Genomic DNA, 11,214 nt, shown 5'->3' with positions numbered 1-11,214 from the left:
TTTTCAAGGGACCTATGTCCGCCTTCCGGATGCAGACGATCTCAGTCACAGAACTCAACAGCCCGGAGAGTCAGCACGGAAATTCTAGAACATATTTCTTACTAAAAAGAATTAGATAGTCGACTGTCCGGACGCCGAAGCCCTAGCAGCTTTTAAGCATAACGTTCGAGACGAATGGCTCGCCAGACACCTCGGCCAAGAAAAGCCAAGAACAATGGCCGCATTAACAAGCCTCATGACCCACTTTTGCACAGGAGATGACAGCTGGTTGACAAGATGTAGCACCAGCGACCCAAGTATATCCGAAGTTAGGGATGGAAACGGAAAACCCCGACGCAACAAGGACCAGCGCCGAAATAAGAGAAACAGCCCAAAGAGCACGGCGGTCAACGCCGGATTCAAAAGCTCGCGGCAGAATCAGAGAAAGCCACCCCTCAAGGATAACAGGGACGAGCTATCCAACTTAAACAAAATCTTGGACAAGATATGTCAAATACATAGTACTCCCGGGAAGCCTGCGAACCATACCCACGGAGATTGTTGGGTTTTCAAGCAATCCGGCAAACTCAATGCCGAACACAAGGGGCTCGACACACCAAGTGAGGACGACGATGAACCCCACAAGCAGAGCACCAGGAAACAAAAGGATTTCCCACAAGAAGTCAAAACAATAAACTTACTTCACGTGACGAACAGAATGGCGCCAACAGAGATACGCGCCATACGGCCTATCCCAAAGGAGTCTCGCCAATGGTTGTTAAAACCGATCACCTTCGACCATCAGGATTACTCTAGAAGTATCCGGAACGCAGGCTGGACTGCCTTGGTATTAGATCCAATAATCGGCGGACTCCACTTTACAAATGTCCTGATGGACGGCGGCAGTGGTCTAAACCTGTTATACCAGGACACAATCCGCAACATGGGGATAGACCCAACAAAAATTCGCCATAGCAAAACCTCCTTTCAAGGCGTAACGCCAGGCCCGGACGCCCGTTGCATGGGTTCTCTCCGGCTAGAAGTTATGTTCGGCTCCCCCGATAACTTCCGTCACGAACAGCTAACTTTCCACATTGCCCCATTCTCAAGTAGCTATCAAGCACTGCTGGGACGCAAAGCTTTCGCCCGCTTTAACGCAATACCGCATTATGCATCTCTCACTCGTAAGATGTCAGGTCCACGAGGCATCATCTCATTAAAGGGAAAACATTGAGTGTTCCTCCCATGCGGAAGACAGTGCGGCTGCCTTGACAGCCCCACAATAAAGCGGCTTCACCAGCCAAAGCACCTAAATAGGTCGTCAAGACCACGGACACGGCTAGACGAGTCCGGCATAAACATACAATTGATAAAGGCTTAATAGCCGTATACCCCTATACTAGGGGCTCCGCGCATATAAAACAAGAGATAAAAAAGCTCAATTTTACCCATTTCGATTTATACTTCGTTTATTTAGTATAACTCATGTTCGGCACGATCTTTCCTAAACTAAGTTCCTCTCTTTTACAGATGAACACCGTGCTACGCCCGTCCAGGATACGGCACAACGGAGACACGGGCGCAGACGTGCAGCAGGGACCCGTTCCAAGGATTCTTTTCAGATTAAGACCCTGCGTAAACCTTTTTTACTGTCTCTTGTTGATACACATCCCCTGGTTTCTTGGTATAACAAAGGAGGAGGCTGGCGTTTTGGCATGTGGCCACGTCAGAGTTTTGCGCGTACCTGGACACTAGGGGCTTATTACTAAGGGCGTTATCCCACCCGCCCTCATAAAGACCGAATACCTTAGGGAGTGTTTGGCGTCGCGGTTTGGCCTTATATGCATCAGCTCTGAATCATGTCTTTGGTCAAATGTTGGGTTTGCCCGGCTCCTGTGTTTTCCTACCTTACGTTCCGCTCTATCGACTAAGGCGGCACCAGGAGAACTACTGCGATTGTGCCCCGGTTCGGCCAGGCGAGCACCTCAGTAGAGAAAGCCGAAAACTGACTCTCATGATATAGCGTGAGACTGGTCAACCACTCGATGACTTACCGGAATCTTTAGGATTCCTCCGCATTAACGAAGGGCCGCTTTCCGGCCAGGCACATACACGCCCCGAGTTCGGGCGAGCGCAGGTGCCACCAGGGGCTATATAAGTAGCCTCACTGTCAAACTCATATGGCTAAGTGAAAGTGATAAAGCATCATAGTCTGATTGCCTAGTTCGCTGCGCTATCACCTTCTTTGTAGGACCAAGACGTTGAATCAAGTGTGAAAATGCGCCTTCTGCGAACACCCCCGCATTATGTGCGTGGGGGCTGAAGCCGACGACTGCCATCTTTCAGATTATATATACATATATGTTAAACGGCCGCACAGGAGGTATTATAATACTTGCAGGCACAAGTATAAAAAGCTTCTACAATTTATCAAAATATTGTTTTACAATAATATATGCTATTCGAATATAGTATCCTTCGAGCACTGCGTCTCTATTAAACGAGCACCTTGCAGAACTTCCTGAAAATAGTGCTCGGCAGGTACTCGGCTTCCATCCGGGTCTGGGGATGCAACAGCGGTGGCCTCCATTTCCGCCCAGTATGTCTTCACACGGGCAAGAGCCATCCGCGAACCCTCTATGCACGCTGACCTCTTCATCGCATCGATATGCGGCACCGCACCAAGGAACTGCTGCACTAAGTTGAAATAACTTTTCGGCTCCGGCCTCTCTGGCCACAGATGACTCATGACATACTTCATGACGAGTCCGGACAACCTATTTAGCTCGGCCCATTCGGCCAAACGATCGGCTAATGACAGTGGACGCTCCGGATTGTGGAACTGCGACCAAAAGAGCTTTTCCACTTCGCGATCTTCTTGATCTCGGAAGTGTTCGGCCGCATCTACGGCACTCGCTTCCAAATCCAGATAGGTGTCCGCCGTACTCCACATCCGGTCTAATGGAGCATGTTTAGGATCACAGAACTTCCTCCGCAGCATAAAGGGCTTTCCAGCCGCGATCTCTCTGGCCTGACGCAGCTCCTCCTTCATAGCTCTCATTGCAGAGCGAGCATCCTTGGCATCGGAAACGGCCTTCTCCAGGTCCGTCTATTCCGCCCGATCTTTTTTTTCAAGAAGCTTGCAACGGTCAGCGGTGTTCTTCAGCTTCACGGCCATCTCGGCCATTTCCTTCTTGCTTCAGTAATGAGCAGCCTGTTCGGCTTTCAGCTCTTCAATTGCCTTTCCGGCACCCGCATCATTTTTTCTGGCTTGCTCCTTGGCTCGGGCAAGTTCCGCCCTAAGATTCTCCATGGCAGCAGCACCATCTGCATCAAGTGCACACATTGTAAGATACTGGCATAAAGCTCCTCTTACCAGGTGCCGCCGAAGGAATTACATACCTTGGGCCTCATCAAGCCGCTTGTTGACAAGCGCGATGTCGGCACCTGCCACGTCAAGTTGCCACTTTAGCTCGGCAAATTCATCAGTCCGGCTTGACACTGGACACTTCGCCACCTACGTATGAAGGCGGCATATTAAACCTGGGATTATGATCCTCTGCGCGCCATCACTTTTGACAACGCACAGAGTCTCAAGGGCTACTATCTACACAGGGCGCATCTTATTTATGCACAACTGTCCAAAAAGGGTACATTATTTTGCGTACCTCAAAACCTCTCAGTAAAATCTTGACGGCCTCGTGCAATCCGCTCTCCGCGGATGAAATCCTCTCAATCACCGTACCCATCAATGCACGGTGCTCCTCTGAGATAGATGCTCGCCCTAGCAGATCCTTTAGCTCCTCCGACCGCGCACCAGATGGCGCCGGACTCGTCCGATGGCCCTTTTCGAAGGCCGGACACGGAGGGCTTTGGGGGGGGGGGCATATGACTACCTTCCGGCCCTGCCGGACTCAGAGAAACCCTCCGCGATGATACCTCAGGGTCGCCCGCCTTGCAAGGCGGTACGGCAGGGGGAGGCGTTCCGCTCTCCATCATCTCCGGAAGAAGATCCCCCGAAGACGAGCTCTGCTGAGAAGGGCTAAGGTCCGAGCTACAAGGTAAATTTTCAATTACTTCTCTCAGATATAAAGCAAGGATTTCTCTCGTTTCTTAAAAAGAAAACTCCTCTCTACTTACGGCTCGATGGAGGGTTGATCCCCTTGAGGGCATAATTCGGCCGAAGTATCCCCCAGCACAGGACCCTCTGGCGAAGATTTCTTCCTCCGCTTTGAGGCCATGGTCTCCGGGTCTTCAGAGGCGGTCCTCTTCTTCCCCTAAGGAGAGGAATTTTCGATTCCTCCCTTCCGGACAACCTCCTTCGAGGAGGCTGTAGCTTCCTTGTCCCCTCCCTCGCTTTCCTTTTAAGGCACAACCTCCAACATCCTGACTAGCACGGGACCCGGCGTGGTCTCGGGGAGGGGGACCGGACACCTGATTAGCTTTGCTTTCGCTATCCACTCTTGTTTAAAGGACAGCTCTTTTAGGGGCAATTTTATGATAAATATACGGATAGCGAGTCCGGGCACAAGGCTACTTACTTGAGTATCCGGATGATTGCAGCTCAGACCTGTGTCCTCCGTAGAATCCGGACACACTACTTGTGGTCCGAAGAACAATTTGTACATCTCCACGGGCGTCATGCCAAGAAAATGTTGGAGAACTCGTGGTCCCTCTGGGTTGAACTCCCACAGGCGGAGGGGGGGACGTTTGCAGGGTAGAACTCGGCGAATTAACATAACCTGCGTCACCATGACCAGACTGATGTCTCTTTCTAGGAGATCTCGGATGCGGCCCTGCAATAGGGGCACATCCTTTGCCGATCCCCAGTCCAGCCCCTTATTGACCCATGACGCCAGTCGTGGCGGGGGGACCCGAGCGGAAAGCAGGCAATGCCACCCACTTGGTGCTCCTGGGAGCTGTGATATAAAACCACTCTCGTTGCCATAAGCTGGACTCCTCTTGAAAAGAGCCCTCGGGCCATGGAGCACCAGCATTCTTGCTTATAAAAGCACCTCCGCACTCCGCGTGCCGTCCCTCGATCATCTTCGGCTCTACTTTGAAGGTCTTGAGCCATAGTCCGAAGTGAGGGGTAATACGGAGGAAGGCTTCACACACGACGATGAATGAGGAAATATGGAGGATGGACTCCGGAGCTAAGTCGTGAAATTCCAGCCCATAATAAAACATGAGCCCCCTCATGAAGGGATCCGTCGAGAAGCCTAGCCCCTGAAGGAAGTGATACATGAACACCACACTCTCACCAGGCTTGGGAGTGAGAATGACCTGCCCTTGAGCAGGCAGCCTATGCGAGATTTCGCCGGTCAAGAACCTGGCCTCTCTCAACTTCAGCACGTCCTCCTCCGTGACGGAGGAGGGCATCCATCGGCCTCGAAGGTCGGAACCGGACATTGTCGAAGGTCCGAAGCGCCTGAAATCTGGAGCCTTGGGTGTTGGAACTCGAGGCGAAGGGCGAACTCGTTTGAGATTGAAAGAAAGGAGTAAGGCCTTGGTCTCTTTATAAGAGGTTGAATACCAAGGGCCCTCCTGGTGACCGTTTGGGACTCGCCTTTGATCGAGAAAACATACCAACGGGTACGGTTGGGTTACCCATGCCCGTATTGATGAGAATCCCGGAATAAGGGGACACGATCTCTGCTTTGACAAGACGTGCCAAGGAAACCGCCTCGCTAACGCGCTAAGGTGGAACAGTAAAACGATTTGAATAAAGACTTGGCCGTGGTGTGATGTCACGCTACGGAATACGTCAGCAGATTAGATTTGTGTAAATATTATTCTCTCTATGGCAATATGTGGAAACTTATTTTGTAGAGCCGGACACTACCTTTGTGTTCGAAATCTTCTATGAAGTACTTGGAGGAGGAATCCGCCTTGCAATGTCGAAGACAATCTGCGCGCCGGACTCGTCGTCATTGATGCCTGGTTCAGGGGCTACTGAGGGAGTCCTGGATTAGGGGGTGTCCGGATAGCCGGACTATACCTTCGGCCGGACTCCTGGACTATGAAGATACAAGACTGAAGACTTCGTCCCATGTCCGGAAGGGACTTTCCTTGGCGTGGAAGGCAAGCTTGGCGATACGGATATGTAGATCTCCTACCATTGTAACCGACTCTGTGTACCCTAGCCCTCTCCGGTGTCTATATAAACTGGAAGCTTTTAGTCCATAGGACGAACAACAATCATACCATAGGCTAGCTTCTAGGGTTTAGCCTCCTTGATCTCGTGGTAGATCTACTCTTGTACTACCCATATCATCAATATTAATCAAGCAGGATGTAGGATTTTACCTCCATCAAGAGGGCCCGAACCTGGGTAAAACATCGTGTCCCCAGCCTCCTGTTACCATCCGCCTAGACGCACAGTTCGGGACCCCCTACCCGAGATCCGCCGGTTTTGACACCGACAACTACCTTCAAAGATTTTTGATATCCCCATGCAACGTCCACGTGAAAAGATGGAACATCATGTGCGTTGAACGTTCTTGGGCTGGGATGACCCCCTAGAAATGTAGGTTCTCGAAATACAAAATATTAACCAAGATGCTCGATAAGCACAATGAAGCCACAAGAGATCAGACCAACAAAAGCACCAGGCGCTAACACAAACTCATCATATCCGCATGAACGCATCTGTGAGAACAAAAACCCAAATTTCACAAGATTGGACTTATGAAGTCATGATAACTCTGGCTTTGTGGCACTACCCCGTTAGGATTCATCACAGGAAGAGAAGAACAAGAGTAACTTTATTCTAACCGGCGTTGCACCCTTCGCAAGAACATCCATAGCATGATTATGTGATGTTTGTTTACTGTGCAGTGATGAATCCTGCTTCCCTCCTTTCCATGAGGATAAGGGGGCGCCTCCGCTATTGGGCCCTTGTGGACCAATTCTCCTTCCACCACTTGGCCTTTTAAAATCCGTTGATATTTAATTAATATAAAATCCTCATAACTATATTAGAGTCTTTTATTATTCATTTAACATCTCCGAAGACATTTTCCATCTATATATATATATTATCAGTAATACCTGGTATTCCACGATAAACTCTGAAACCCTTCCGGAAACCCCGAAGCGCTTCCGGTTCCTCTCGAAACTATCTCGAATATTAATGAAACAATTTCATAAATATTTTCTCATTACTCTTATCCTACTAACACTCAGCAGACCGTGATTACATTAAGCTTGTGACCATGTAGGTTCGGTAAAACATAGACATGAACAAAACCCCTTTCGTTCAATGACTGATAGCGGAACCGTGGACATCTATATCGATCCCTATGAGTACACGATGACATTCGAGCGAACCTTTGGTTATGATGTGCTATTCCCTTTGCTTTGCGATACTTTACAAAACCCGATGTGATGTATATCGGTATCCTCTTGAGTCATACACATACTCACTATTGCCTCATATAGGTTGAAGAAACTTAGTTGTATTTAAACTTTGGAGAACTTATACTTCCACTGTCTCTAAATCAACTAGGAAATTTAAAATATGTATTCGGCAATTTGACCCCACTTCTAGTCGTCATCATTCGCTGGTCCATGAATCAGGACGTCTCTGATGACGCTAAACAGAGGAAGAAGTGATGCAAGTATAAGAACTACTGGGCTCCTAATGACCGTCGTGCCGCAGTGTATTGGGAGACGGCTAACGCGCTATCGGCGGTCATCGATGGGGAGCCTAAGCAGGAGGAAGAAGTGGTGCAGATGCCAGTGAGGGCACCGGAGCCAGGCTGTTGTACCTGGCAGATCGACCTCGCTCTGGCGAGGACGACGATGACGTCCCGCCGGCCCGCACGTGGATGAAGAAGAAGATGAAGCCCAGCGGCTCGACCCGCCGCTCCACACACCAGTGACGGCCGCCGCGGTGAGCCAGTGTCCGTTGTGTACCCCCTATACCCCAATCCCCCTTCTGGTGATCGCATCTACCTCTATTCTGATCTTGCATGAACTAGTTTGAAGTACTATGAACTCGTATGAACTAGTATGAACTACCTCTACATGCTTATCTACCTCTATTCCCCATTCCCCTCCGCCGTGGATCGAATCTATCGCCGGATCGAAGGGGGAAAAGTTCTGCATGTCGAACAGAGAGAAGTGCTTACCGCCATTGTCGCGAGCCAACTGATGATCCGCTCGCAGGTGATGGAGTCCGGTGGTCTTCTTGCTCTGCTCATATCCGCCACCGCCGGTGAGAGTTGGGAGAGTGGGGGAGAGTGGGGAGAGGGAGCGGTGAGGGGCGGTGAGGCTAATAACTGCCGGCGCTTCAGGAAGCAACGCGGCTTCTCGAGCATGGCCGCACGCGTGCAGCCGCCGCAGCCCACGTGCACCGCTCGGGCCTGGCCCTGGAGAAACTACCGATTTGTGCATTCCCAGGGAGCCAGGCCCATGAGTGCTTTAAGGTTCGTGCCATGCGGGCCAAAAAGTGAAAGCAGGCAACCAATCGGCCCGTTTTCGTCCCGCGCGAGCCAGACCGGGCCTCATGCAAGCTAACAGACACGTCCCTAGTACATGGGGATCTCCTCAACATTCGTCCATGTTAGTGTTTGCATTCTGCGCGATAAGCCTTTTTACCAAAAATATACCACTCATGTTATAGTGCCATGAAAACGAAGTCCTCCATCATTCCCATAGCACGCGGGATGTCTAGGATTCGTTGCACAATAACTGGCCAAAAAGATTTTGTGATAAGTTGTTCATCTCATTCTCTGTTGTCCACATTGAGTAGGTCGCAAACCTTCATGATCAGAATGTTTCCTCCACTCTTCATCACTTTCATGGCAGGTCTGCTAGGGATCCACGGGGCCTCCCAGATATTTATTTGTGATCCATCACTAACTCTCCATATGTATCCTCTTATAAGGACGTGTTTGGTTGCCTGCATATAGGCCAACCAAGCCCGCCCGGGAAGAAAATGGGTTGTTTGGTTACCTGCTTTCACTGTTTGTCTTTCATAGCACAAACTTAAAGAACCTTGGGGCCAGGCTCGCTGGGAACCTACGAATCGACAGTTTTTCAACACCCATGTGCGTGGGATGCACGACGGTGGCGTCGGCTGCACGCGAGGAGCCACACTCAAGACGTCGTGTTGTTTTCCGAAGCACCAGCAATAATTACCCCCACCTTCCCTCACCATTCTACCATTCTCACACCGACAACTGCTATAAGAGGATCGGAGAACAGTAAGCCAACCATCGGCCTCCATCACCGGCATCACCAACATCACCTGCACCACTTCGGCAATGGCGGAAAGCCCTATTTTCATCTCCTCGCTTATGTTTATCATATTCGATCCGCATTAAGATTCGGTCCACCTATTCAATCCACATTCTACGGAAAAGGGGAATCGGGGTAAATAGCCATAAGATTGATCAACACTTCTTCATTAGTACTAAGTAGCGATGGATTTTAGGTTTTGTTCGGGATTGAGTACAGGTGGAACAGGGATTCGAGGTTAATCTTACACAATAGTAGTAAATCCTAGCCATGATGACCCTAGAGGCGCTTGGAGCGGCGGGGCCTGGCTCCGGCACCCTAGCTACCGTAGCATGCACCATCTCCTCATCCTTGCTGGTGTTCAGATCGATCGGCATACAACTATGGCCTGGCTCCAGCGCCCTGACCACCACCTCCACCGCTTCTTCTTCCTCCTCCAACTCTAGACCGATGACCCCCGGTGCCACCAATGTCTTAGTCCATAACGCAGGAAGTTGGTCTTGATGAGCCATGTACCCCCTATACTTGGACCATCTTGCCCTCTAACTAGCATCACCGGAATCGGTATTCATGGCCCTGTGCAGGATGTCCACTGACATAGAACCCTTCGCTGGTTCAGAATCAGCGTCTTCAACTCTTTCGCCGTCGCCTTCTTCACCACAACGTCTGCCTCCTTTTGCATGTCTTCGATGCTAGTGAAGTTCGAGCACACTTCCATGGTGTTCTTGAACTTGTTGCGGTCACCGAGCGAGCACCTGAGGAAGAAAGCCCTCCATCCAATGCCCCAAGGGAAGGGGTTGGGGTTGGAGTTCATGGAGATGAAGAGGTGGAAGAGGAGTGAGAGACAAGGAGGCTTAATTGAGTGCGGTGGTCGGTAAGTAGTTAGTGTTTGGCTGAGTAAATATAGGTGTTTTGGAGAGGTGGACGATAGGATTTAATGCCGATCAACCTTTGAACTTTGTGTTGTTCGTAATGCAGAATTTTGTGATGCTCATAATGCAGATCGACACGGAGAACAAGGGCAAGGACGTCATGCCAGCCATGGAGAAGGCATTGAAGTGGTGACCAAGTACGGGAGGCACGATGACACCATCGCCGTAAACGTCTAGAAGAGCTCTCTCGTGCTCGTGCTGGTTTTGTTATTAGTTTAATGCCGTACTGGTTTGGTTCAAAACTGTTTGGTTGAAGTGTCGTACTATCGTCATAACTGCTTGGTTTGGTTTAAAAGTATGTTTTTATGCTACTATGTGTGTCTTTTTGTTTTTTCTACCTAATTAGTGTGCTGGTAACCTCGCCACCTTGATGAGGAGGTTGCCAGACCACATGCGTTGCATGTAACCAAACGCCATGGTTTGTGTTTCCACCTAAACAAGCGGGCAATGAAACATCCTACCTTCCGTTTCGCCCCAGGTAGGGTAGAGGGTATCCAGGCAACAAAACAACATGCAAATGTTGGTTTTTGCTTGTTTTTACTCAGCTAGGCTCAACTGGGTCAAGCATGCAATGCAGACAAAAGTTGCTACGGCTACCAAACATGCCCTAAAAGTTTGGATCCCACCCCACGGGCTTTGACAAGTATAAGAGCTCCCCTTCTTGAGGTTGCACTTCAGGAGGTCTCCATCAGCAGGGGTGTATTTTGCTCTCAACACGCTATCTCATAAAGAGACAGGTTCTAATAAAAGTCTCCAACACTAGTTTGCTAACACTTCATGAATGAGATCCTCCCTGATTATGTGGCAAAATCTCTTATAGAAAACATGTAGGCCATCCGCGTCTAGTGCCTTTAAATCCACCCATATTATACATAGATATTTCACCTCATCTCTGGTGTAAGGTTTGTCTAACTCCACATTCATATATTCGGTCACACTGGGCTTAACCTTATCAATAATATTCTGGTCAGTTTCTCGGACCACCGGCAAAAACAGGGAACAGAAATAGGTCGCCACATGTGACTTGAACATCTCTTGGTCCTCGATCCAATCAGTT

This window comes from Triticum urartu, chromosome 3 (assembly GCF_003073215.2).
Source record: "Triticum urartu cultivar G1812 chromosome 3, Tu2.1, whole genome shotgun sequence".
NCBI classification, from domain to species: domain Eukaryota; kingdom Viridiplantae; phylum Streptophyta; class Magnoliopsida; order Poales; family Poaceae; genus Triticum; species Triticum urartu.
This window is presented reverse-complemented; position numbering follows the sequence as displayed.